The 26,461-nt window shown below is 41.5% G+C and overlaps 1 pseudogene; it reads right to left on the bottom strand.

The window, feature by feature from the left end:
* Positions 1 to 1,959: 1,959 nt before the first annotated feature.
* On the bottom strand, positions 1,960 to 18,719 carry LOC136166317 (small ribosomal subunit protein uS2-like; annotated as a pseudogene).
* Positions 18,720 to 26,461: the final 7,742 nt, after the last annotated feature.

Below are 26,461 nucleotides of genomic sequence, written 5' to 3'. Positions count from 1 at the left end.
ATATCTATGGTTATATTATACATCTATGGGAACATCTCCCTAACACCCTTCTTCTCAGGCTCATGGCAATGGACAAGTTTACCCACCTCTTCTCCTTTTTTTTCCATTTTTTCTGTTTTCTGCTTACAATTGACCTCCTAGTCATTTTTAAGTGTACATGTCAATGGTGCTAAGCACATTCATGTTATTGTGCAAACATCACCACCATTCATCTCCAGATTCCTTTCATTGTGCAAAACTGAAATTTTGTTCCCATTCAGCAATAACTCTCACCCTCCTCCACCCGGCCACTGGCAACCACCATTCCACTTTCTTTCTCCTTACAACAAAAAGTCTACCATATTTCCCCGGGCCCCAGCCTCTAGGAACCATCATTCTACTCTCTGTTACTGTGAGTTTGGCCTTACTATTCTTTTTTCGGTAAAACTTAACTTGTAAGATCATGCAAAATTTGTCTTTCTCTGTCTGGTTTATTTCACTGGGTATAATGTCCTCCAGGTTCATCCATGAACCTGGAACTAATGGAACAATTTTCTTCTAAGACTACCATATTCCATTGTGTGTGTGTATGTGTATCATACCATACTGTCTTTATATATTCATTCAACTGACAGTTAGATTGTTTCCGTATCTTGGCTATTGTGAATAGTGACAGCAGACATTTCTTTGAGGTAGTGATTTTATATCCTCTGGATATAGACCCAAAAGTAGAATTGCTGGATTGTATGGTAGTTCTTTAAAAAAAAATTTTTTTTTGCAGAACCTCCATACTGTTTCTCATTGGTAACCAATTCATATCACTTATACCAATTCACATTCTCATCAACACAGAAAAAGGGATTCTTTTTTCTATCCTTGCCAAGACTTGTTATTTCTAGTCTTTTTGATAAATGCCATCCTAAAAGGTGTGATTTGTATTTCCTTGATGATTAATGATGTTGAGCGCCTTTTGTTGTACCTGTTAGTCAATTGTATCTCTTCTTTGGGAAAAGTCTAATTAGATCCTTTGCCTATTTTTTAATTGGGTTTTGGTTTTTGTTTGTTTGTTTGTTTTTGCTATTTAGGTGTAAGGGTAATACCAACATTTTATCAGATACATGGTTTCAAATATTTTCTCCCATTCCACAGGTTGCCTTTTCATCATGATTGACTCTCTTACTATGTAGAAACATTTTCATTTCATGTAGTCCCAGTTGTTTATTTTTGCTTCTGTTGCCTGTGTTTTCGGTGTTAAATCCAAACAAATCATTGCCAAGACCAAGTCAAGGAGATTTTCCCCAATGTTTTCTTCCAAGAGTTTTATAGATTCAGAGCCTACATTTAAGTCTTTTAATCCATTTTGAGTTGACTTTTGTTTATGGTGTGAGATGAAGGTTCAATTTTATTTTTTTTTAACCTGTGGATATCAGTTTTCCAATGCTATTTATTGAAGAGATTATTACTTTTCATATTGTGTACTCCTGATAATTCTGTTGAAAATCAGTTGACTGTATCTGCATGGGTATATATCTGGGCTCTTGATTCTGTTTCACTGATCTATGTGTCTGTTTTTGTGACAGAACCATACTACCTTGATTACTATAGCCCTCTAATATAGTTTGAAGTCAGGGCATGTGATACATCCAGCTTTGTTCTTAATCAAGATTGCTTTAGCTATTTGGGGTATTTTTGTGGTTCTGTATAAATCTTAAGACCATTTTCCTATTTCTGTGAAAAATGCAAATTAGAATTTTGATAGAGGTTGTGTTGAATGTGCAAGTCACTCTGGGTTGTATGGACATTTTAACAATATTAATTCTTCCAAACTATGAGTATGTGATAGCTTTTTCTTTCTTTGTGCCTTCATTTTTTTTTTTTTTCCTGCCAACATCTTGCTTTCTTCAGGCTCAGAGAGTACCCGCATGCCTTCAGACCATCTGCTACCTCAGATTAAGTAGACAACAGAGCTGCAGTGGTGCATTAACCCTGAAATTCCTCATCGGTGATTGCCTTCTCAGCTGCTGCCTGTTCTTCCTTTTCAATCTCTTCGGGATCTCTTAGAAGAAGAGATCAGGCATGACCTCCAAACGGTGTTCATGAGCGATGGTGCCACACATGTGCAGAACTTCCCAGGTGAGCATCCACCACATCAGACCCACTGAGGGCGTTCGCTTGTTGTTGCGTGAGATGGCACTGTCCAGGTAGTGCAGAGGAAATCTGGAGTTACACAGTAGTAGGCAGGCAGGCTAACGTGGGGGTTTCTGTGACAGGCTGGTGCTCAGCTCTGGGATCAGTAACCACCAGAAGTCGTGGCTCCTGGTAGGCTGTCTGAATCTGGTTAGTGAAGGTCTGGGAGTGAAGCAGCCAGCAATAGGAGTAGCTCCAGTGGCAGCAGCATCCTGGAGGATATGACACGGTCATCAGCTGGACTTTCAAAGGCAAAGATGGCACAAGCTGCTAACAGAAGGCTCTCCCAGGTTCTCTTCAGATTCATGATGGAGATGCTGCCATGTTTCCTTTTGTAGATGTACTGTTCCATTTGGGAGTCGAGGTAGGTGCCACATAAGTGGGTTCCTGCCGCAAGGAATTTGAGGACATCCTGTTCCTTCATTTGCAGGACATCAAGGACTCCTCTCTTCTAAGTTATGAGAGGAATCTAGAATAACTCTGTATGGACCCCTGTCTGGGTAGCATGGAAAGGCGGGAATGACTATTACTTTAGCTAATTAATAATGTCTTTTCAGCAGCACATCAAAAGATCATGTATCATAATAAAATGGGATCTATCCCCAGGATGCAAGGATGGTTCAACATATACAAATCAATAAATGTTGATAGAATACATTAACAAAGTGAAGGATAAAAGTCGCATAATCACAATCGGTGCAGAGAAAGTATTTGGCAAAATTGAGCATCATTTTGTAGTAAAAATTCTCAATGAATTAGATAAAAAGGGATTGTACCTCAACTTAATAAAAGAAATGAAATGATAGGCCTACATCTAATATCATACTCAATGGCAAAAAGCTCAAAGCTTTTCCTTTAAGATCATAACTTGATCTTAGGGTGCCTGCTGTCTTTATTTCTATTCAATATGGTAGAGAAAGTCCTAGACAGAACAATTAGGCAAGAAAAATAAATTAAAAGGTATCCATTTCAGAAAGGAAAAAGTACAATTGTCTCTTGGCTATAGAATAAATGATCTCATGTATAGAAAACCCTGAAGACACCACTAAATATTGGTTAAAACTAATAAACTCAGTCAAGTTGCAGGATACAAAATCAATATATAGAAATCAGTTGTTTCTATATACTGAAAACAAGCTATCTGAAAAAGAAATTAAGAAAGCAATCCCATTTATAGTAATATCAAAAAGAATAAAATATTTAGGAATAAATTTAACCAAGTAGGTGAAAGAGATAGGAGAAAGAAGCAATTCTGCTAACCATGCAAACACTTCCCTTCTTGTCTTGAATACGTGCATGAACCTTAGACCTTGTTGGCAGCAATCTTATGATGAAGAGAAGCAAGGATATGAAAAGCCCATATAAGGAACACAGGACGAGATGACGGAAGGTCACTAGTGCTGTCTTTGAGATCAAGGTTCAACCCTAACTCCAGATTTTTTCTGTAATAGTAAATAAGTGCTAAACCTCCACTATTGATATTACTATGTCACCTGCAGTCAAAAGCATTCCTAACTAACTCACCTGCCTGCATCCTCCATAACACCAAGTCTATAAGGATGCCTCAGGAAAAGCTATGTTCTTCACGCCTTGACCCTCAGGCTACAGTTAACTGTTCAAATTCCTTCCTGGGATTTTTTTAAACTGAATCTAGGAAGAAAAATCAGTCCTCTCACATGGCTAAAGTCTTACAAGTGTTAAACCTGGGTCACCAACAGCACTGACTAGGATTACTGTCTACAGTCAGAAACATAACTGCCAATGTGCACGTAAAGGAAGCATGGAAGTAAGTTCTGTGGGACCCAGTTCCCTGGTGCCAGCAGCTCCTGAGGCCAGCTGCACTGCTGCCCTTCCCACAGTTTCCTGGGCTAACCATTCTTCTAAAGTGAAAGGGACAGATAGCCAGTTAGTCGTATGCAACTTTTTGGGACCCCATGGACAATAGTCTGCCAGGTTCCTCTGTCCATGGGACTCTCCAGGCAAGAACACTGGAGTGGGTTGCCTTGCCCTCCTCCAGGGGATCTTCCCAACCCAGAGGTCAAACCCAGGTCTCCCACATTGCAGGTGGATTCTTTACCATCTGAGCCACCAAGGATGCCCTAGAGGCAAATAAATCAAAGATTCAGGAAATCTGTGTCACCTGTTCACTAGGGTATAACTAGAACTTGAACCCAAGGTTGTATGAATTACAAGACTCAACTTCTTTTATAATACCATACAGCCTCGGAATAAGGAAACATTCAATCTTTTGGTTCTGGGTAGTAAACTAAGATGATTACAGTAGACAAATAAGGCCTAAGATGATACTTTAAAACAAAAATTAAGCCCAGACAAAATGACCCCTGAAAAATCTCTTAATTCATCTATAAATTTCTTGCACTTATGTCCTTGAAAGCACAAAAGCCAAGAATTGATTCTTTTTTTTTTTTTTTTTTTTTTTTTTAGTATTTTATTTTTTTTATTTTTTTTTATTTATTTTTTTTTTTTAATATTATTTTATTAGTTGGAGGCCAATCACTTTACAACATTTCAGTGGGTTTTGTCATACATTGACATGAATCAGCCATATAGTTACACGTATTCCCCATCCCGATCCCCCCTCCCACCTCCCTCCCCACCCGACTCCTCAGCATCACTCATCATCAGAGAAATGCAAATCAAAACCACAATGAGGTACCATTACACGCCAGTCAGGATGGCTGCTATCCAAAAGTCTACAAGCAATAAATGCTGGAGAGGGTGTGGAGAAAAGGGAACCCTCTTACACTGTTGGTGGGAATGCAAACTAGTACAGCCACTATGGAAAACAGTGTGGAGATTTCTTAAAAAACTGGAAATAGAACTGCCATATGACCCAGCAATACCACTTCTGGGCATACACACTGAGGAATCCAGATCTGAAAGAGACACGTGCACCCCAATGTTCATCGCAGCACTGTTTATAATAGCCAGGACATGGAAGCAACCTAGATGCCCATCAGCAGATGAGTGGATAAGGAAGCTGTGGTACATATACACCATGGAATATTACTCAGCCGTTAAAAAGAATTCATTTGAATCAGTTCTAATGAGATGGATGAAACTGGAGCCCATTATACAGAGTGAAGTAAGTCAGAAAGAATTGATTCTTTTAAGGTTTCATTTTGCTTTGTGTTTTAAAAAATCTTTGAAGGAGGGCATACATGGAACCCCATGGGGCAAAGGGGCATCTTTTGTAAGTTCTTCTTCTGTTGAATTGGTATAGCTGAATTTGTACCAGAATAACATGTAATGTTACTTCATGGTAACCACTGCTTAGGACGGCACTGTCTTCACTGAAGAGCGTGGCTGCCCACTCAGGTTACCTCAGTCAGCTTCCCTCCAACCTTCAGGAAGGACAAAACAGCCCACTCAAGGTCAAGGACAGAACAAAAGACAAAAGTACTAATATTCAAATATTGCTGTTTCCTCAAAAGAGTTAAGTAATTACATATTTGCCTTCTCACCCAATGGACTGCCTTCACACACCTTTATGTCTGAATAAATTTTGAGATTCTAGCTAATATTGCCCATAGAACACATAGGCTTTTTAATCACCACTCTGGCTCAAAATCCCACAAATCATAACAGGAGAAAAAGATTTAAGGCAAATAAAACAAAAGGAGAAAAACAACAATTAAATTTTGAAAGCTGGAGAGGAACAGAAATGAGCAGACCAGAGGAAATGTTCAGCAGTGAGGAAACCCTCTCCAAGAGGATTGTATCATGAGCTCCCAAATGACTCAGGAGGGGGGACAATGGTTATGAATGAAAGATGTTGGCAGGCAGAGAACAAGGAAATGGCTGAAGTCCAAAAAACAACCAGATCACCCAGGCTCCCTCCATCAAATCCTTTATGCTTTCACCCTATCTCACACACCCAAGGCATCTTCTTAGCAAGAGTAACAAGAGCTCCAAGCCTGCCCACCTCTTGGGAGCCCCAAATGTTCATAGAACACACTTATGAGGTCGTAACCCCACCAAAAGTGAAAGTCGCTCAGTCGTGTCCAACTCCTTACGACCTCAAGGACTGCAGCCCACCAGGCTCCTCTGTCCATGGGATTTTCCAGGCAAGAATACTGGAGTGGGTTGGCGTTCACTTCTCCAGGGGATTTTTCTGACCCAGGGATCGAACCCAGATCTCCCACACTGAGGGCAGATTTTATACCATCTGAGCCACCAGAGAAGTCCAGACCCCACCAAACCTGGGCTTTATCCTCCCATTTAATTGGATCTTTATTTTCTCACTGCAGCATCCCCTGGAAACATTTTACTCTTCGCTGCCCTGCACAGCTGGTCTGCAGACACTCATTTCAGTCTTACAGCTGACGTAGAATTTTCTGTCTTTTGCTACCTAGCAACTTGGGTGAAACAGAATTTAATATCCTATCACACTTACATAATCAAATATTATAAGGCTAAATACTGGCTCTTAGAAACATCATGACACACCTATAATAGGGGAAGTGTCTGACTTGGGGTGAAGGAAAGAGCTAAATCCTTATTTTCCAAAGGAAAACATCAACAGATAATGAAAGTGAAAGTGTTAGTCACTCAGTCAGGTCCAGCTCTTTGGGACCCTATGAATTGTAGCCCTCTAGGCTCCTCTGTCCATGGGAGTCTCCAGGCAAGAATACTGGAGTGGGTTGTCATTTCCTTCTCCAGAGGATCTTTCCACCCTAGAGATCAAACCTGGGTCTCCTGCATTGCAGGCAGATTCTTTATTGTCTAAGCCACCAGGGAAGCCCAAATATATATTTATTTGGCTGTGCCAGGTCTTAGCTGCAGCATGTGGGATCTAGGTCCCTGACCAGGGATTGAACCCAGGTCTCCTGCATTTGGAGCTCGGGGTCTTAGCCACTGGGCCACCAGGGAATCCCTCAATAGATAATACCCAAAACTAAAAAATACATAAAGAGATGGGCATGTACACTGAAAGATGAATGGATAAAGATGTGGTACACACACACACACACACACACACACACAGAGGAATACTATTCAGCCATAAAAGAATGAAATAATGCCATTTGCAGCAACATAGATGGACCTAGACATGATCATATTAAATGAAGTAAGTTAGAGAAAGACAAATACCACATGATATCACTTATATGTAGAATCTAGAATATGACACAAACAAACCCATCAATGCACAGAAACAGATACAAAGACATAGAGAACAGACTTGTGGTTGTCAGTAGGGAGGGGAGTGGGGAAGGGAAGGATGGGGAGTTTGGGATTAGCAGATGCAAATGGTTTTGTATAGGGTGAATAAACAAGGTCCCTCTGTACAGCACAGGGAACTATATTCAACATCTTGTGATAAGCCATAACAGAAAAGAATATTTTGAAAAGAAGGCATATATGTGTGTGTGTGTGTGTGTGTGTGTGTGTGTGTGTGCGCGCATGCATGCTAAGTTGGTTTGGTTGTGTCTGAAATAAGCACAATGTTGAACATTAACTCTATTTCAGTGGTATTTAAAAAAAGAAATGGGAGTACAAACTTGTTTTTTGGAAATATAGAGGTAAAACAGAAGAAACAGCTCCAAAAGCTGGATGCAATTGCTCTGGGGTCTGGGAATGGAATGGAGGGGAGAGGGCCACTGTTTGCACAATGAGTTCTGTACAACCGTGTGACTTTAAAACCACATGTAACCTTGAAAAAATAAAAAAATCAGACAAAAATAAAATGCATAGGGAGGAATCCGTTCCCTCTCCTAAATTGCTAAGTTCATGTTCAGTTTTGCTTCCACTTTCACAAAGGTAAGTCACGTCACAATGTCAGAGTGGTTAACCACAAATGCACATTTTAAACAAGTTTGAGAAATCCACACAGAAACATTACAAACTAGGAGATGACACGGTCAGTCCATAAAGTCTTTCCCAAATGGATTCTTTCACACAGTGAGATCCTCTAATAGATCTAAACCGATTCAACCACTTTTAACTGTGACTTATACACCACTTTACAGCAATATATTCATCGAAGGTAGAAAAGGAGGTGTTCGAAGTGCAGCTCCCACACTATCACATTGGAGAGGATGAAATTACGTGAGATTACTACCTTAAGAAACTTGAAACAGTTGCTGGTTATATACTTCAATCAAAATATACACTTTTCAGTATTTTTTTGAATGAGACGATCAATCCATTATGACACTGCTTAAAGCTTATGAGTTAAAATGAGTACTTTGTGACTGGTTTCTCACCTTTGGAGCAGTTCTGAAACAGAAATTCACAAGCATTATCAGAAGTGTGATCAAACTCCCCGAGGACTATGGCAAATAAAGGGCTTTAGTGAAGCTGACTGTTGAAACCCGTGTTCACTGTCAACATTCAGCTATTTCCCCCACATCCACAGAGACTGTCCTCAGATCACACCTTGTTTGATAACTTCCACCGCCCGGGATGTGCTGGAGTTGTTCCAAACACTCAGATTTGTTTTTCATTACATCACAGTGGTTTTGGCTTCCTGTGTTTAACTGTTTAACACACCATAGGTTTCAAATGATATTTTTTCCACCACAAAGGAACACGTGTCTAGAAGTCCACTGCATGCACTCACAAGATTTCCCGTGTACATTTTCATAGATTTATGAAAATGCCTGGAACTACTTAAATCTCTGGGCATATGTCAACCATGGACACCAAATTTCTACTATGAACTCAACTTAAAATTCAGAACTGCACACAGACTAGTTTACAGAAAGTTTTAAATGCTGCCATCCAATTTTATTCTTTGTATACTTTTAAGAAGGTAAAGCATGTAATGTTTAAATCTAGTTTTCATAAAATTATATCCAGCCTCAGACAGTGATTGAAATAATCGAAATTATCATTTTTAAATTTAACTGAAATTAAACTTTTTCAGATAGTGCCAGTATGGATTAGCATGATACCACATTCACTGTCATGTACCAACGGCTCTATTCAGATATACTGTGTGTGTGCTCAGTCGCTCAGGATGACCCCATGGAATGTGGCCCACCAGGCTCTTCTGTACATGGAATTTTTCAGACAAGAATACTAGAGTGGGTTGCCATTTCCTACTCTAGGGGAATCTCCCCAACCCCTTGCGTCTCCTGCATTGGAAGGTGGATTTTTAGCTACTGTGCCATCTGGGAAGCGCCCATTCAGACACATGACAATTTTATCTCCATATCAGTGAATTCTAAACACTAACAACAGAAATAGTTTTATAAGGCTTTTGCATTATCCCATACATGTTTAAGACTCTACAAGAAATATCTTTTTTTTCCTTATAGGAAAAAGTATCTTTTTTTTCCTTATAGGAAAACCTTATCCAAGTGTACTGGGGTGTCCCACACATACATATAGGCTTATAAAATCATTCTCCTAGTCAGTGATGAAAATGAATAAAATCAGTTAATACAACACTGTAAATCAATTACGCTTGAATAAAAAAATAAATGAATAACAACAACAAAAAAAGAAAAGGAGCAAAATCAAATCAACAATGAATGACAGATCATCATCAACAACACTGAAAGTAGGCACTGGTCCCACATTTCCAGCACAAACCTGAAGGCATGTGTGTTAGTCGCTCAGTTGTATCCGACTCTTTGCAACCCCATGGACTGTAGCCCTGCAGGCTTTTCTGTCCATGGAATTCTCCAGGCAAGAATACTGGAGTGGATTGCCATTCCCTTCTCCAGAGGAACTTCCCAATCCAGGGATTGAATCCTGATCTCCTGCATCGCAGGCAGATTCTTTAACATTTGAGCTGCAGGTAAATCCCACTACCATAAATGATCTCCTGGGAGCTAAAAGAAGATAGCAAAATGGGTCATTAACTTATCTTCCCGAGAAAGCGATGCAGTGTAACCAGAATTTGAGGAAGTGCTAAAATGTGTCACCAGCATCTCTCAAGTATAAGGTTCCAGTGAGAAAGTGTGTAAGAAAGTCCCAAGAAAAATAGGAAATCCCACTTGGAATCAAGGCATCCCTCCTTCTATCCACAGCATTCAGGCCATAGATCCTTAATCAGGAAACACACTCCAGGAGCCATCAATGAACCTGGGGAAAATGAGCTTCGAGAACAGCCAGCTGAGCAAGGATACAGTGTGTGGCCCCTCTTTCATAAGTCGCCAAGCCTAGAGCATCGCTGCACCTCCCTTCTCACACACAGAAGGCCTATACCCTCCGAATGAGGAGAAGCCTTGGAAACCCAAAGGGCAAGGAAGGCAAGGATGACTCACGAACATAATCCCTCACATGGATAAAACAAGTGATAGAAATGATATGATAACACAGACAGATGCCCCAAAGGCAACTGATAAAATTCAGCAGTTCAGTTCAGTTCAGTTCAGTCGCTCAGTCGTGTCCAACTCTTTTGGGACCCCATGAATCCCAGCACGCCAGGCCTACCCATCCACAACAAACTCCCAGAGTTTACTTAAACACATGTCCATTGAGTCAGTGATGCCATCCAGCCATCTCATCCTCTGTTGTCCCCTTCTCCTCCTGCCCCCAATCCCTCCCAGCATCAAGGTCTTTTCCAATGAGTCAACTCTTCACATGAGGTGACCAAACTATTGGAGTTTCAGCTTCAGCATCAGTCCTTCCAATGAACACCCAGGACTGATCTGCTTTAGGATGGACTGATTGGAACTCCTTGCAGTCCAAGGGACTCTCAAGAGTCTTCTCCAACATTACAGTTCAAAACCATCAATTCTTCGGTGCTCAGCTTTCTTCACAGTCCAACTCTCACATCCATACATGACCACTGGAAAAACCATAGCCTTGACTAGACGGACCTTTGTTGGCAAAGTAATGTCTCTGCTTTTTAATATGCTATCTAGGTTGGTCATAACTTTCCTTCCAAGGAGTAAGCATCTTTTAATTTCACGACTGCAATCACAATCTGCAGTGATTTGGGGGCCCCCCAAAATAAAGTCTGACACTGTTTCCACTGTTTCCCCATCTATTTCCCATGAAGTGATGGGACCAGATGCCATGATCTTAGTTTTCTGAATGTTGAGCTTTAAGCCAATTTTTTCACTCTCCTCTTTCACTTTCATCAAGAGGCTTTTTAGTTCCTCTTCACTCTCTGCCATAAGGGTGGTGTCATCTGCATATCTGAGATTACAGTCATTCCCAATTAAAATACTTTTAAAATGGTAATAGTTGCTACTTCTCTAACATAACACCCTTAATAGTGAGAGTTTAAAGAAACCACATTGAAAAGAAGATTGGGAAAAAAAAAAAGAAAGATGAAGGCTAGACATGTTAGGCAATTCAGAAAAAGAAAACGAAGTAAGTGGCAAACATTTTTGGAGGTTGTTGGCAACACGTATCAAAAGGCCTTTTACTAATCATTTGCATGTCTAAGATTTTATCCTCTGAGATAAGCCACCAGAGGTGTGCACATATTTCTAAGGGCCTATGAAAACGGTAGATGAGACAGGTGTAGACACAGAACAAAAGCAACTGTAAAGGAATGTATATGTATGTGTGTGTGTCCGCTATGTGTTAACAGTAAGCGGTCGTTAAAAATGCCACCTAATGCAAAGGAAATTGACTGCAAAGGGGCGGAGTACATCTAAGTGATGGAAAAGTTCTGTATCTTGATTGTGGTGGTGATTATACAACTGTGTACATTAGTCACACTGATAAGACTATACATTTTTAAATGAGTGAATTTCACTGTATATAAATTACAACTTTATAAAGCTGATTTTTCAAAAGGAGTCTAGGTGTATATAGGGCGTCCCATCACAGTGACAACTGGAAAGTATCATGGGAGATTTTGTAGATGCAAGCAAAGGTGAAGAATTGGAGTAATTAATGAAATCAACCTACTGTATTAGGTTTGATTATAATAGAACCTATCCACTGCTGGAGCTTAAAAAATAGCCATTAATAAAAAATCTGTTGCTTCAAAATAAATGTCACCAGAAAAATAAATGACCCAATCACAAAATGGGCCAAAGAACTAAACAGACATTTCTCCAAAGAAGACATACAGATGGCTAACAAACACATGAAAAGATGCTCAACATCACTCATTATCAGAGAAATGCAAATCAAAACCACAATGAGGTACCATTACACGCCAGTCAGGATGGCTGCTATCCAAAAGTCTACAAGCAATAAATGCTGAAGAGGGTGTGGAGAAAAGGGAACCCTCTTACACTGTTGGTGGGAATGCAAACTAGGAGAGCCATTATGGAGAACAGTGTGGAGATTTCTTTAAAAACTGGAAATAGAACTGCCATATGACCCAGCAATCCCACTTCTGGGCATACACACCGAGGAAACCAGATCTGAAAGAGTCACATGCACCCCAATGTTCATTGAAGCATTATTTATAATAGCCAGGACATGGAAGCAACCTAGATGCCCATCAGCAGATGAATGGATAAGGAAGCTGTGGTAAATATGCACCATGCAATATTACTCAGCCATTAAAAAGAATTCATTTGAATCAGTTCTAATGAGATGGATGAAACTGGAGCCCGTTATACAGAGTGAAGTAAGCCAGAAAGATAAAGACCATTACAGTATACTAACGCATATATATGGAATTTAGAAAGATGGTGACGATAACCCTATATGCAAAACAGAAAAAGAGACACAGAAGTACAGAACAAACTTTTGGACTCTGTGGGAGAAGGCGAGGGTGGGATGTTTCGAGAGAACAGCATCGAAACATGTATATTATCTATGGTGAAACAAATCACCAGCCCAGGTTGGATGCATGAGATAAGTGCTCAGGCCTGGTGCATTGGGAAGACCCAGAGGGATTGGGTAGAGAGGGAGGTGGGAGGGAGGATCGGGATGGGGAATACATGTAAATCCATGGCTGATTCATGTCAACGTATGACAAAACCCACTACAATATTATAAAGTAATTAGCCTCCAACTAATAAAAATAAGTGAAAAAATAAATAAATAAATAAATGTCACCCAAACTACATAAGGATATGAATTAATGATTACTATACTTTAAGTAAAATAAACTGAATAACACTATGCTCTTTATTCTGGTAAAAAAAAAAAAAGTCCACATCCATCTATGTAAAGACATGCATTAAACAACGTGCCTAAATTTTTAACAGGTAGTAATATAAAATTATAAGTAATTTCCAACCTTTATATTACATAAGTATTGTCCAATATTTATCTAGAATAAACATATATTCCTCCTAAATTCTAAAGAAATAATAAATTTGAAGCGTTTTGGAAGTATCCCAGTAGGGGATATGTCCCAAGCTCAAGAGGCATGCTAGAATTTGCTCAAGTGTCAATGAAAAGGCTTCCTCCAAGTGACACAAGTGATATAGGGGCAAAAATCAGATTGTATTAAGAACCAAGTGCTTGGAAATTCTTGGTAAACCAGGAGGGAATCATTGGAAAACACACAAATACAGAATAATAGCTAGATCATGTTACCAGCAGAGAAAGACCATTACAGGTATCTATCAAAAAGGAGTGGGAAGCAACCTGAATGTACACCAACAGATAAATGGATAAAGAAGATGTGGTACATATATGCAATGGAATATTACTTAGACATAAAAAAGAATGAAACAATGCCATTTGCAGCAACATGGATACAGCTAGAGATGACCATACTTATGACAGAAAGATAAATATCATATATAATTTATATGTGGGATCTAACAAAATAATACAAATGAACTTATTTAGACAAAAGAAATAAGACTCACAGAAACAAATTTATGCTTACCAAAAGGGAAACTGGAGGGAGGGATAAATTAGTGAGTTGGGATTAAAGTATACACACCACTAGAGATAATCAACAGGAAAGGAGTATGTCAAGACTGTGTATTGTCATCCTGTATATACGTCAAGGCTGCATATTACCCCATATGTTTAACTTATATGCAGAGCACATCATGAGAAGCACTGGGCGGGAGGAAACACAAGCTGGAGTCAAGATTGCCGGGAGAAATATCAATAACCTCAGATATGCAGATGACACCACCCTTATGGCAGAAAGTGAAGAAATAAGGAGCCTCCTGATGAAAGTGAAAGAGGAGACTAAAAAAGTTGGCTTAAAACTCAACATTCAGAAAACTAAGATCATGGCATCCGGTTCCATCATTTCATGACAAACAGATGGGGAAACAATGGAAACAGTGACAGACTTTATTTTAGGGAGCTCCAAAATCACTGCAGATGGTGACTGCAGCCATGAAATTAAAGGGCACTTGCTTCTTGAAAGAAAAGCTATGACCAATCTAGATAGCATATTAAAAAGCAGAGACATTATTTTGCCAACAAAGGTCTGTCTAGTCAAAGCTATGTTTTTTTTGTTTGTTTTTTTTTTTTTTTTTAAAGCTATGGTTTTTTCAGTAGTCATATATGGATATGAGAGTTGGACTATAAAGAAAACTGAGCACAGAAGAATTGATGCTTTTGAACTGTGGTGTTGAAGAAGACTCTTGAGAGTCCCTGGGACTGCAAGGAGTCCATCCTAAATGAGATCAGTCCTGGGTGTTCATTAGAACGACTGATGTCGAAGCTGAAGCTCCAATACTTTGGTCACCGGATGCAAAGAACTGAGTCATTTGCAAAGACCCTCATGCTGGGAGGGATTGAAAGCAGGAGGAGAAGGAGACGACAAAGGATGAGATGGTTGGATGGCATCACCGACTAGATGGACATGAGTTTGGGTGAACTCCGGGAGTTGGTGATGGACAGGGAGGCCTGGTGTGCTGCGATTCATGGGGTCGCAAAGAGTTGGACACAACTGAGCGACTGAACTGAACTGAACTTCAGAGTACAGGGAACACTATACTCTGTAACGGCCTATTCATTTTTAAATGGGTGACTTTTATTGTATATAAATTATAACTCTATAAAGCTGATTTTTCAAAAGGAGTCTAGGTGTAGATAGGGTGGCAAGTAGAAAGCTGCATGGAAGATTGTGTAGATGCAGGCAAAGGTGAATAATTGGAGTAATTAATGAAAGCAACCTACTGTATTAGGTTGAATTATAATAAAACCTACCCATTGCTAGAGCTTTAAAAATTGACATTAATAAAGAATCTGTTGTTTCAGTATAAATGTCACCCAAACTAAACATAAGGATATGAATTAATGATTACTATATTTTAAGTAAAATAAGTTGAATAACACTATGCTGCTTATTCTGGTTAAAAAAAAAATCCACATCCACCTATGCAAAGACATGCATAAAACAAGCTTAAATTTTTAACAGACAGAAGTTTTAACAGGCAAAAGAATCTGAAAAAGAATAGATGTATCTATACGTGTAACTGACTCACTTGGGGGCATACCTGAGACTAACAGAACACTGTAAATCAGTTATACTCTAATAAAATATTAAATTGAAAAAAAGAGGGTGTGATGGTCATCCCAGATTCAACAGTTCCCCAAAACCAGCAGGAAGTATGGCTTGGCAGACTACCCCACACCTTATCCTATTGACCAGGGCCACCTCACTGGTCCAAAATTGCTCAGCACAGACAAGATGGTGAAGGGCAAGGTCACCAGAGGCAGGCACCAGATGCAGGGCAGTGGTGGTGTCTTTGGCACTCAAGCATCCGGCTGCAGGCCTGGGGAGAACTACGGCTAGAAACCTAGGGGTTGGGCCCCGAACGAGGGCATATCCAAATGATCCTTGATCACAGTTCAGAAAGCAAAGCAAGGCAGTCCACGGGGAAGTTCAACACTCACACATCATGAGTCAGAACCCTGCAGATTATAAGCATCACCTATTGGGAGAAGAAAAAGATGCTTCCGGCAGGCATGTCTCTCTGTGCACAGAAAACAAGGCACTCCAGTCAGAGGAGACATGTTGTTAAGAAGGTGCGTTCTGGGAGGCTAGACAGTGCAGTCTGAGAAAAAATGGAGAGGTTTAAACAAAAGGTGGAAACTGCTCCCAAAGGTCTCTTGTCCAGAAAATAGACTGGATTGTTCAGAAAGGCTCCTAGGAATTTTATGAAGATCTAAAGGGCAAGACATTTATTGACTCAGCAAAAATATATGTACATTTTAAAACTTCCTACGCCTGGTTCATCTCTTGTTCATGAGTTCTAAGAATAGAGTTACAAGAATAGAGGTGAAACTCTTGCGATCAAAAAAATCGGGCCAAAAGTCTAACATGACTTCAAACAAGTGAGTTACATTTTTCAGTTTATAAAAAGGAAGTGATCGTTTTTCGCATGCTGACGTACAATTATCAGCTTCCCAGGTGGCCCAATGGTAAAAAATCTACCTGTCAAGCAGGAGACACGGGTTTGACCCCTGGGTCGGAAAGGTCCCCTGGAGAAGGACAGGGCAATCCTCTCCAGTATTCCTGCCCGGAGAATCACAGGGACAGAGGAGCCTCACCGACTACAGCTCATGGGGTCGCAAGGAGACACGACTGAGTGACAGAGTACACATGCATGCGTGTAAAAAGCAAGCAAGTTTCAGCTTGCCTAAGTAAGTTAACCTTTTTCTACATATTCCTCCCTCCATTCAATGCTAAAGTTCTCATATATTTACATTGCCCATCAGAGCGCTTTCTTTTGTAATGATCTAGGACAGACAGGCTTCTCCACCCTGGCACTGTGGCATTTGGGCTGGCTAACTCATTGTTGTGGGCAATGTTCCTGTTCATCAGATGATTTTTACCAGCATCCCAGGCCCTACCTTCTATAGCCTCCACTCTTGTGGTTGTGACAACCAGAAATGTGCAAGGGGAAGGGCAGACCACCCCACCCGCATTTGAGAACCACATACTTTGCAGCATTTTGACCACACATGGGCAAAGTCTGGCTATTATAGACAGTCACTGGGGACTTCATAAACCTCAGTGAACTTGCTTAGAATTGAATGTAAAGAGAATAACAACATGCTTTTTAGTTGTCTGCTGTGATTTAACCTAATTTGAGGAAAATGTAAAATTTACCAGAGGGTGTGTTGAAGGGTAAGTCTTTTATCATAAAAATAAGACCATCTCATAAATTTTACAGAAAGTTTCAGTCATGCCTTTGTGTTTCCACAGCTGGCAAGAAAAGTAGGACTAGGCTAGAAGGCAGAAGTATAAAACCCTGTTACCAGCACAAACCACTGCATAATTAGCAGATGTAGGTTATGTTAGAATGAGCGTACCTATATATCATCAATGGATTCTCACTCTTATATGCACATAAGAGTGCTCTGTTTGGTGAAAACAGCCACTAAGTATGAATAAAGGGGTAACTGCCCCAAAATTATTCTATGGAAATATATTTAAATCTTGATTCTCTCGTTCTAATCTCTATCCACCTCTCTTTTTTCCCTTTTTCAGCGTTAATGTACACTTTAGACCCTAAGCACCTTCTCAGACTTTTGCCTTCAGACCTTTACATCATTCAGGGGCATCTTTCAAGATGCTAAAAAATTGTATTCCTTCACAAATCACGTTCCCTTGATTTTTATACTCTAAACATCCAAACCTCACCTATCAAAACCTTTCAGTTTAGATTATTATAATATTCATCATTAGTTATTATTAATTACTATTGATTCAGAGAAACTTTTAGCTATTTTGGTTACTTCTCAAATTTTTTTCTCTCCCTCTTTCTAAAGCCCTGAATTTTTATTTTCCACCCTGTACTCTTTTTTTTTTAAGTTTATTTGACTTTTTCAACTTTATTATCTTTTCATTTATTTTAAAAATTTATTTAATTGGAGGGTTTATTTATTTATAAATTTAACTAATAAAATAATAAATTTAATTTATTTTAACTGGAGGATAATTACCTTACTATATTATGATGGCCTCTGCTATACATCACCATGAACCAGCCATAGGCATTCTTGTGTCCTTCCCTTCTGAAACTCCCTCCCACCTTCCTCCCAACTCCATCCCTCTAGGTTGTCACAGAGCACTGGCTTATTTCTTAAAGCAAGTATCACTGATTTACAACGTTGTGTGTGTTTTGGCCCTACAACAGTGTAAATCAGCTATATGTATACACACACGCCCCCCTTGGGAGCCTCCCCCTCACTGCCCCCATCCCACCCCTCGAGGCCATCACAGAGCACTCAGCTGAGCTCCCGGTGCTGTAAGCAGCTTCTCGCAGCTTCTATTTCACACATGGTGGTGTGTATATGTCAGGGCTGTTCTCCCAGTTCACTCCACCCTCCCCTTCCCCACCCCCATACAAACCTGTTCTCTATGTCTGCGTCTCTATTCCTGCTCGGCAAGGAAGCTTCATCACACCCTGTACTCTCCTTTTACCACATGTTTCTCTCTCAGAAAACTTAGACACACTGGCAGTAAAAGCACTGATAAGCAAACATTTTTTATGGAGTCCGTCCTAAGAGCATGCCGTGATGCAGGAGGTGAGTAGCTACGGAGGTTCTGCCCTTATAAGCCCGGAACACAGGTTCATTCACAACGTCAGACAGCTGGAAATAACAGCACAGGGGTACCTTAGCGGAGACACCCCCATGCTCCATGCAGAGCCTCTCCTCTGAGCAGGAACGTCCAAGCAGCTCATCACCAGGCAGGGCGTGTGGGCTCCTCGTCCAGAGCTTGGCTCCATCATTGACTGTGGAGCATGTTGGGTGTGTTACCACATGTCTCTAAGAATGAACCTTATTAAACAGCTGGATTAGGGTTATTCTGACCTATAGCAATCATTCCAGCAACCTCACATGGTTCAATCTAACAAATAATGGGGATATGGTCATATCAACATTTCTGGGATCACTGGAAGTTTCAAATGAATTAATGAAAGTCAAGCCCTTAAATCATGCTCAGTCCATAATAAGCACGCAATACAAATTTATTATCATCACGAACATTTTCTGATACTCATGTCCCTCCATGAATTCGAGCTTCCTATGACGAGGCCTCTTTCTCACTCACCTCTGAGTTTACCCGTATCTCTAACTCCTAGAACGGTTCTGGGTGTCTAGTAAATAACTCATACACGTGTGTAGATGAGTGAATAAATGAAGTGTAGCTGCAGAGTGAGCCCGAAGGTTGGAAGCCTTTGCACAAAGCAGATGACCCATGAAACTAGCAAGAGTCAAATGTGTAGCAAGGACCAGGGATGAGCATTTTAAATGATGTGAGGGAGGGACCTGTACAAAGAGCGGGAAGAATTCCATGCAGGCCGGCCAGGGCCCCAGCCCTACAAGATGACCTGTGAGTGGGGAAAAAGGCTCCTCTCTGGGCCTCTGTAGACAACAGCCTTCACTTGCTGAGGATCAAGAGCCTTGGGCAGGGCACACCCTACACAACCATCCAGAGTGGCCCTGGGGTGGCTCCCTGAGAGGCAGAAGAGGATTTCATCTTCCCAGTAGGTACTCAGGACCTGAGACTCTATGGTAAACTGCCTGCTGCCATCAGCAAATACTCTCCTCGAGGCTCCAGCTTCATCTCTCCCTCCAGACCTCAGCTAACAGAGCAGCACCCCAGGGGGTTTGAATCTCAACTCTGCTGCTTATCTGACCCGGAGTAAGCGAAACTTAACTTCTCTGTGCTTCGGTTCCCTCATCTGGAAAAATGGAATGCTGATACTTGCCACACCGCTGCCATAAGGAGCCGGCTGAGAAGCAGGTTGTGAGGCCCTCAGCCCCTCAGGCCCTGGCCACACCCAGTGAGGGGCTCTGGGTACCACAGACATGGCTAGATGATGTTCCCTGCATTTCCGACATGAGGCATTTGGAAAGCTAGCTGTTTGAAATGAAAATAGCTCTTTATGCTCCTTGGAGATAGAGAATTGTACATTCTCACACTTTAAATTACCTGTTTTATCGAATACAGGAAGTTGGTACTACATTTTTAGCTAATAAATACTAACATTAGAACATTTTTGAGAAGCAGAAACTAGGAGAAAGCATTTAGATTTTATATATGTTAACAATTGCACAGTCTCTTATCCTTGAGACGGATTCCAGAAGATGGTGAGGATTCCTTTGCTCAACTTACAAATGGAGAAACTGAGGCTCAGAAAGACAGAAAGGCTGGCTGGAGGGCACACAGAAATAGCAGTAGAGTCGACTGAAGCAAGTTGAATATTGAGGAATCTGGAGCTCATATAGTAAGTGACAACCAAGAACAAGAATTCAATATTACGAACACAGAAGGAGGTAGAGTGTGTTGGAAGGACAGGACCCTTGCATGTGAGCAGGCTTGAAGCTTTAATTTTATTCCCTGCAAGATTGCTCCTCCTTTGGCTGGGTTTAGGTGTGACCTACTGCATTCAGGGGCTTTCCACATGGTGCAGTGGTAAGGAATCCACCTGCCAAAGCAGGAGACGCAAGAGTCACGAGTTCGATTCCTGGGTCAGGAAGATCCTCTGGAAATAGCAACCCACTCCAGTATTCTTGCCTGGAAAATTCAATGGACAGAGGAGTGTGGTGGGTACAGTTCATGGGATCACAAAAGAGCTGGACACGACTGAGCGGCTGAACACAGCACACAGCATTCAGATGCCATGTTATGGAGGGTGTGTGGCCCGTGCTCCTCGCCTTACGGACCATAATTCTGGAAGCATCCACCCAGCCTCATGCTCCCCAGGCTCCCAACACCAGGAGCCCTGAGTGTGATGGTCAGTTTCACACGTCAACATGTCTGGGCCGCGGTACTCAGTCACTGAATCAAACTCCAGTTTATTTTGGTGTTGCCGGGGAGGTGTTAAGTAGATGTGGTGAACCCTCGATGATGTGTGTGTGTGTATGTTAGTCACCCAGTCGTGTCTGACTTTTTGTGATCCCATGAACTGTAGCCCCGCACCTTCCTTTGTCCAAGCAATTCTCCAGGCAAGAATACTGGAGTGGCTTGCCATTCCCTTCTCCAGAGGATCTTCCCAACCCAGGGATCAAACCTGGGTCTCCTGCATTGTAGGTGGATTCTTTACCGTCTGACCCACCAGGGAAGGCCCCTGATGTGGATGGACCTCATCCAATCAGTTGAAGGATGTAGGCACAGAAATGGGACTCTCCAGACATCAATTGTGCCTCAAAACTGTAACACAGAAATCCTGCCTGAATTTGCAACCTGCAGGCTGCTCTACGGATTTCACACTTACCAGCCCCCCAACTGCATGACCCAGTTCCTTAAAATAAATCATATATCTGTGTATTCATACACGCATGTCTGTATATAATCTTTCCTATATGCACAAATGTATGTACTTATAAATGTTACATAAATATTCATATACACACACATACACATGCACATCTACACATCCTTGCCCCTGTCTCCCTGGAGAACCCTGCCTCATACACTGGGTCCCTCCTCCTCACAGGGCGGGTCTGGGTAATTCTTCACTGCTGTGCAGTTCAAGGTGATACACAGCACAGCATGGGGCCAGCTCCTGGAAGAGATTCCGGGGTTCTGTTCTATGAGCAAGCATCCCTGGTTCTTTCTCATCACACCTTTTCTCATGGGAGAGTCCCCTCCACCAATCCTTAGCCTTATGCTTCCCAGTCTCCCAGTCTGTTGCACTCACCCAACAGAGCATATGCAGAGAGCCTGGTGGGACTTCTCGTAAAATACAATGAGCCGGGTCTTTGCCTGCACACCCTCCAGTAATCCAGAGGTCTGGAACTTTCAGCAGGAGCTGGATCCCACTGTCAAAGTGCTTTATTTGTCCCATATTTCTTTAAAGGAATTCAAGCCAACATTTAGGAACTTCCCCAGTGGCTCAGACAGTAAAGAATCTGCCTGCAATGCAGGAGACAAGAGTTTGATTCCTGGGTCAGGAAGATCCCTTGGAGGAGGGCCTGGCTACCCACTCCAGCATTCTTGCCTGGGGAATTCCTAGGAGCCTGGTGGGCTACAGACCACGGGGTTGCAAAGAGTCAGACAATGACTGAGCGACTTCACTTTCACTTTCACAAGACAACATTTAAAAATTCATTAAATTTCACACCAAAAACTAGCTGTTCCAGTTTCCTCTGAAAATACTGAAATATCCAGAAACACCCCACAGGTATTGGAGAAGGAAATGGCAACTCACTCCAGTGTTCTTGCCTGGAGAACCCCAGGGATGGCGGAGCCTGGTGGGCTGCCATGTGTGGGGTCACACAGAGTCGGACATGACTGAGCGACTTAGCAGCAGCAGCAGCAGCACCCCACAGGTGGGGCTGGCTACTGCTTCATTTAGGAGCAAGTGCCCACTCGTCCTCATCCCCACCACATCCTTTATTGCACCAGCTTCCTTCTTGTGTTAAGGGATTTAAAAGTGGCTTTGCAATCCCACCACCAGCCACGAGAGAAGTAAGGTTAGTTGCGTGAAGCTCTCGGCCATAGACTGGCTGGCCCCTGGGGAGGCAGGAGCTGACGGAGGGCTTGGCCGATGTTTACCCTCCTGCTCTCCAGCCCGGAAACTGGTCACTAGAGCCAAACCAGAGATACAGGGAAAAAATATAAACTCTTCATGTTTTCTAATCAGCAGTTCTCAAAACAGATTCCATGGCTCAGGAATTGGAAGATCTTGGCAATTCAGGATTATGTGAGGCCTTTGCTTTTCAATTTCTTCCAGCTCATCTACATACAGTAGGAGCTAATAAATTCATCATTAGTAGGAGATGCTTTAAAGTTAATATTCTGGTAGAGAGGAAAGGACTGTCGTAAGTTATCTATATGATTATGAAGCCACTTGAAAATAACAGCCAACCACTCTGAAATGTAGCCTGCACTGTGGGGTGGGTGACAAGAGGAAGCTGCTATTTGTACTATGACAGATCATTATTTGAGACAACAGGCTTCATGAAACAAGCCATTCATTTGTTCTTCTTACTCTACTTCAGCTGTTGGTAGTCATGAGACCGGGTGATGAAATTCTGAATTTACTATGATGGCCACCAGCAGACTATGTGGTCCCTGTTCCCAAATTAGATAAAGCATACCCCCCACAACTGGCCCCTCAGCAGAAAAGTGAGGGACCAGGAACCTGTTGGTGGGGGGGGGGGGCGGCGCTGGGGGTTCATACACGGGGGAGAAAAGCCCCGCAGACACTTGGAGTGGCCAGAAAAGGCAGCACCACCTCTGATTACACAGAGCTACCTGCCATGGCTTAGTGAGCAGAACACAGGCTGAATATCAGAGCCAAGCTGTCCTCTTGTCTGGACGAATCTATGCAAAAAAAAACAAAACTAAAACTGTATCTGTGTCTTCAGCAGTCATGCCTGGGGGATAAAATGTTATAGTTTCTTATCTGCAAATAAAATACAGGAAAAGGAAGGAAAGAGAAATGTCAGTTCTTCTTAATTTTTTTATTAATTGTATTGAAGCAGAAGTGATTTACAAAGTTGTGCCTCTTTCTGCTGTACGGCAAAGTGACTCAGTTATACAAATATATCCTCTTTTCCATCATGGTTTCATCACAGGATGCTGAATACAGTTGCCTGGGCTGTACAGTGGGACATTGCTGTTTATCCATCCTGTATATACCAGTTTGCCTCTGCTGATCCCAAACTCCCAATCCATCCCTCCCCCACCCTCCTCCCCCTGGGCAATCACAAGTCTGCTCTCTAAGTTTGCGAGTCTGTTTCTGTTTTGTAGATATGTTCATTTTGTGTCTTATTTTAGGCTGCACACATATGTGATACCATATGGTATGTGTCTTTCTCTTTATGACTTCGCTTAGCATGATCATCTCTAGTTGCATTCATGTTGCTTCAAATAGCATTATCTTGTTCTTTTTCATGTCTGACTAGTAGTCCATGGTATATATGTTTGTAACATCTTATTTACCCATCCATCTGTTGATTGACATTTAGGTTGTCTCCATGTCTTGCCAGTTCTCAACAGTGCTGCTATGCACATAGGGGTCCATGTATCTTTTTGAATTATAGTTTTGTCTGGGAGTGGGATCACAGGATCATATATGGCTCTATTTGTAGTTCTTTGAGGAACCGCAATACTGTTTCCCATAGTAGCTGCACCAATTCATATTCCCACCAACAGGGTAAGAAGGTTCCCTTTTCTCCACACCCTCTTCAACATTTATGATTTGTAGACTTTTTAATGATGACCAGTCTGACCAGTGTGAGGTAGTACTTCATGGGAGTTTTGATTTGCATTTCTCTAATAATTAGCAATATTGAGCATCTTTTCATATGCTTATTGGTCATTTTTATGTCTTCTTTGGAGAAATGTCTATTTAGGTCTTCTGCCCATTTTTGATTAAGTTTCTGTTACTGAGTTGTATGAAATATTTGTATATTTTGGAGATTCAGCCCTTGTTGGTTGTATTGTTTGCTATATTTTCTCCCAGTCCATGGGTTGTCCTTTCATTCTGTTTATGGTTTTCTTTACTGTGCAAAAGTTTATAAGTTTGATTAGGTCCCATTTGTTTATTTTTGCTTTTATTTTTATTGCCTTGGGAGACTGACCCAAGAAAACATTGGTACAATTTATTTCAGAGAGAGAAGTACGTGCTTAAGTGAGCAGGAGTTAAATGTATTTTATGACAGACTCAGACACTAAAGTCATTTACTCATCTGTTTATTCAACAATGATTGAGCAGTTAATATGTGCCAGTTAATGAGGATTCAAGGGCATCTCAGAAAACAGTGCCTCAAGGTGCCAAGGAGAAGGATGTACCAACAAGCGCTTAGCAGGTGAAATGATTTCAGAAGAATGCCGGAAGATTGAGATTACTGGTGGGTGGGAAGGCTACTGACAGCTAGGCCTATGAATTCTTGACTTCATACTCACAGGCATGTCTGAAGGCCGTACCTATATATTACCCTTGGAAGGTGCAACACTGAAAAATGGGAATTAAAACCAACAGATGCAATTTTTGCAGTCACCCATTTCCAAAGAAAGCCCAGGGGAAGACAGATAATTTTAAAAGCGATAGGCATCAGAGTCCAAATTTGCATGATGAAAAATGTTCCCTACAATTAGTGCAACTGGCTCTATTAATAAACAGAAAAGGTTCATTTCTTCATGCAACATAGCAAGCCAGGTAAGGATGGTTTGACGCGAAAGTGTGAATGCAAAGGTAGAACTATTTTGCAAGTATATCTTTGAGAGTCCAATGCTGTATTTTTAGTTACTGAAAATAATCTCATGAATAAGAAACTGGCTTCTTGTTAACTGCTTTGAAAAATCTTTCAGTTTTCAAGTGGTCACTAGCCCAAATTAAGTTCTATCCTCCTTTTTCAAAATATAATCCTGTGAGGATCCTGAGGGATATTATTAACAATGTGTGTGTGTGCTTAGTCATTCAGTCACGCGCAACTCTTTGCAACCCATGGACTGTAACCCGCCAGGTTCCTCCATCCATGGGATTCTCCAGAAAAGAATATTGGAATTGGTAGCCATTCCCTTTTCCAGGGGATCTTCCCAACCCAAGGATCGAACCCAGGTCTCGCGCATTGCAGGCAGCTTCTTTACAATCGGAGCCACCAGGAACGCCCATTAATAACAATATACAATAGTTGTCACTTTCCATATGCCAGGCACTCTTATGGCTGTTTGGACATATTAACTCTCTTAACCCTTGCAACATTTCCTTTTCCCTCGTCAGGAAAATAAGATACAAACTGTATAAGTAATTTGCCCAGGAACACAAGGAAAATTAGCAGTGTGCCTGGGATATGAACCAAGGCTGTCCGGCTCCAGCATCTGGGCTGTCGACCACGGTGCTTCACTCTTCCTAGGATAGCCATCACCTTTCTATTTCACTTGCCATTCTGAATTATAAAGACTGGCTTAGATGCGTAAGCTCCCCAGGGCACCATGTGTTCCTTGAAGACAAAGACTCTCCACTCACTAGCACAGGGCCCGCCAGCAAATATTTGCTAAATAAATCAATGACACATTCTGCACTGCTGCTGATGCTGCTGCTAAGTCGCTTCAGTCGTGTCTGACTCTGTGTGACCCCATGGACTGCAGCCCACCAGACTCCTCCGTCCATGGGATTCTCCAGGCAAGAGTACTGGGGTGGGGTGCCATTGCCTCCTCCGAAACTCTGCACAACCCTTACCAAAAGAACTTAACCACATATATCGCGGGAAACAGGCAAACCTAAGTGAAACACAGAAGCTGGGAGAAAAGAAAATCCTAAATACACAAAGGCAGGTGGGTGAAGACTTCTGTCAAGATTTTCTGAGCAGCCAAAAACATCTCCTAGGACACTGGGAATGAGATCATAAGAGGTGAGAAAGGACCTGACTTGACAACTGCTTTGAGAGCGAGAGAAAGAGAGAGAGTGTGTGTGTGTGTGTGTGTGTTTAGAGGTAGGGAGGTGGAGGCAGGGAGAATGAATACCAGCCTTTATAAAATGTGGGCTACAAATGAATGTGGCTGAAGCAC

This window comes from Muntiacus reevesi, chromosome 4, assembly GCF_963930625.1.
Source record: "Muntiacus reevesi chromosome 4, mMunRee1.1, whole genome shotgun sequence".
Lineage (NCBI taxonomy): Eukaryota > Metazoa > Chordata > Mammalia > Artiodactyla > Cervidae > Muntiacus > Muntiacus reevesi.
This window is presented reverse-complemented; position numbering and strand designations above follow the sequence as displayed.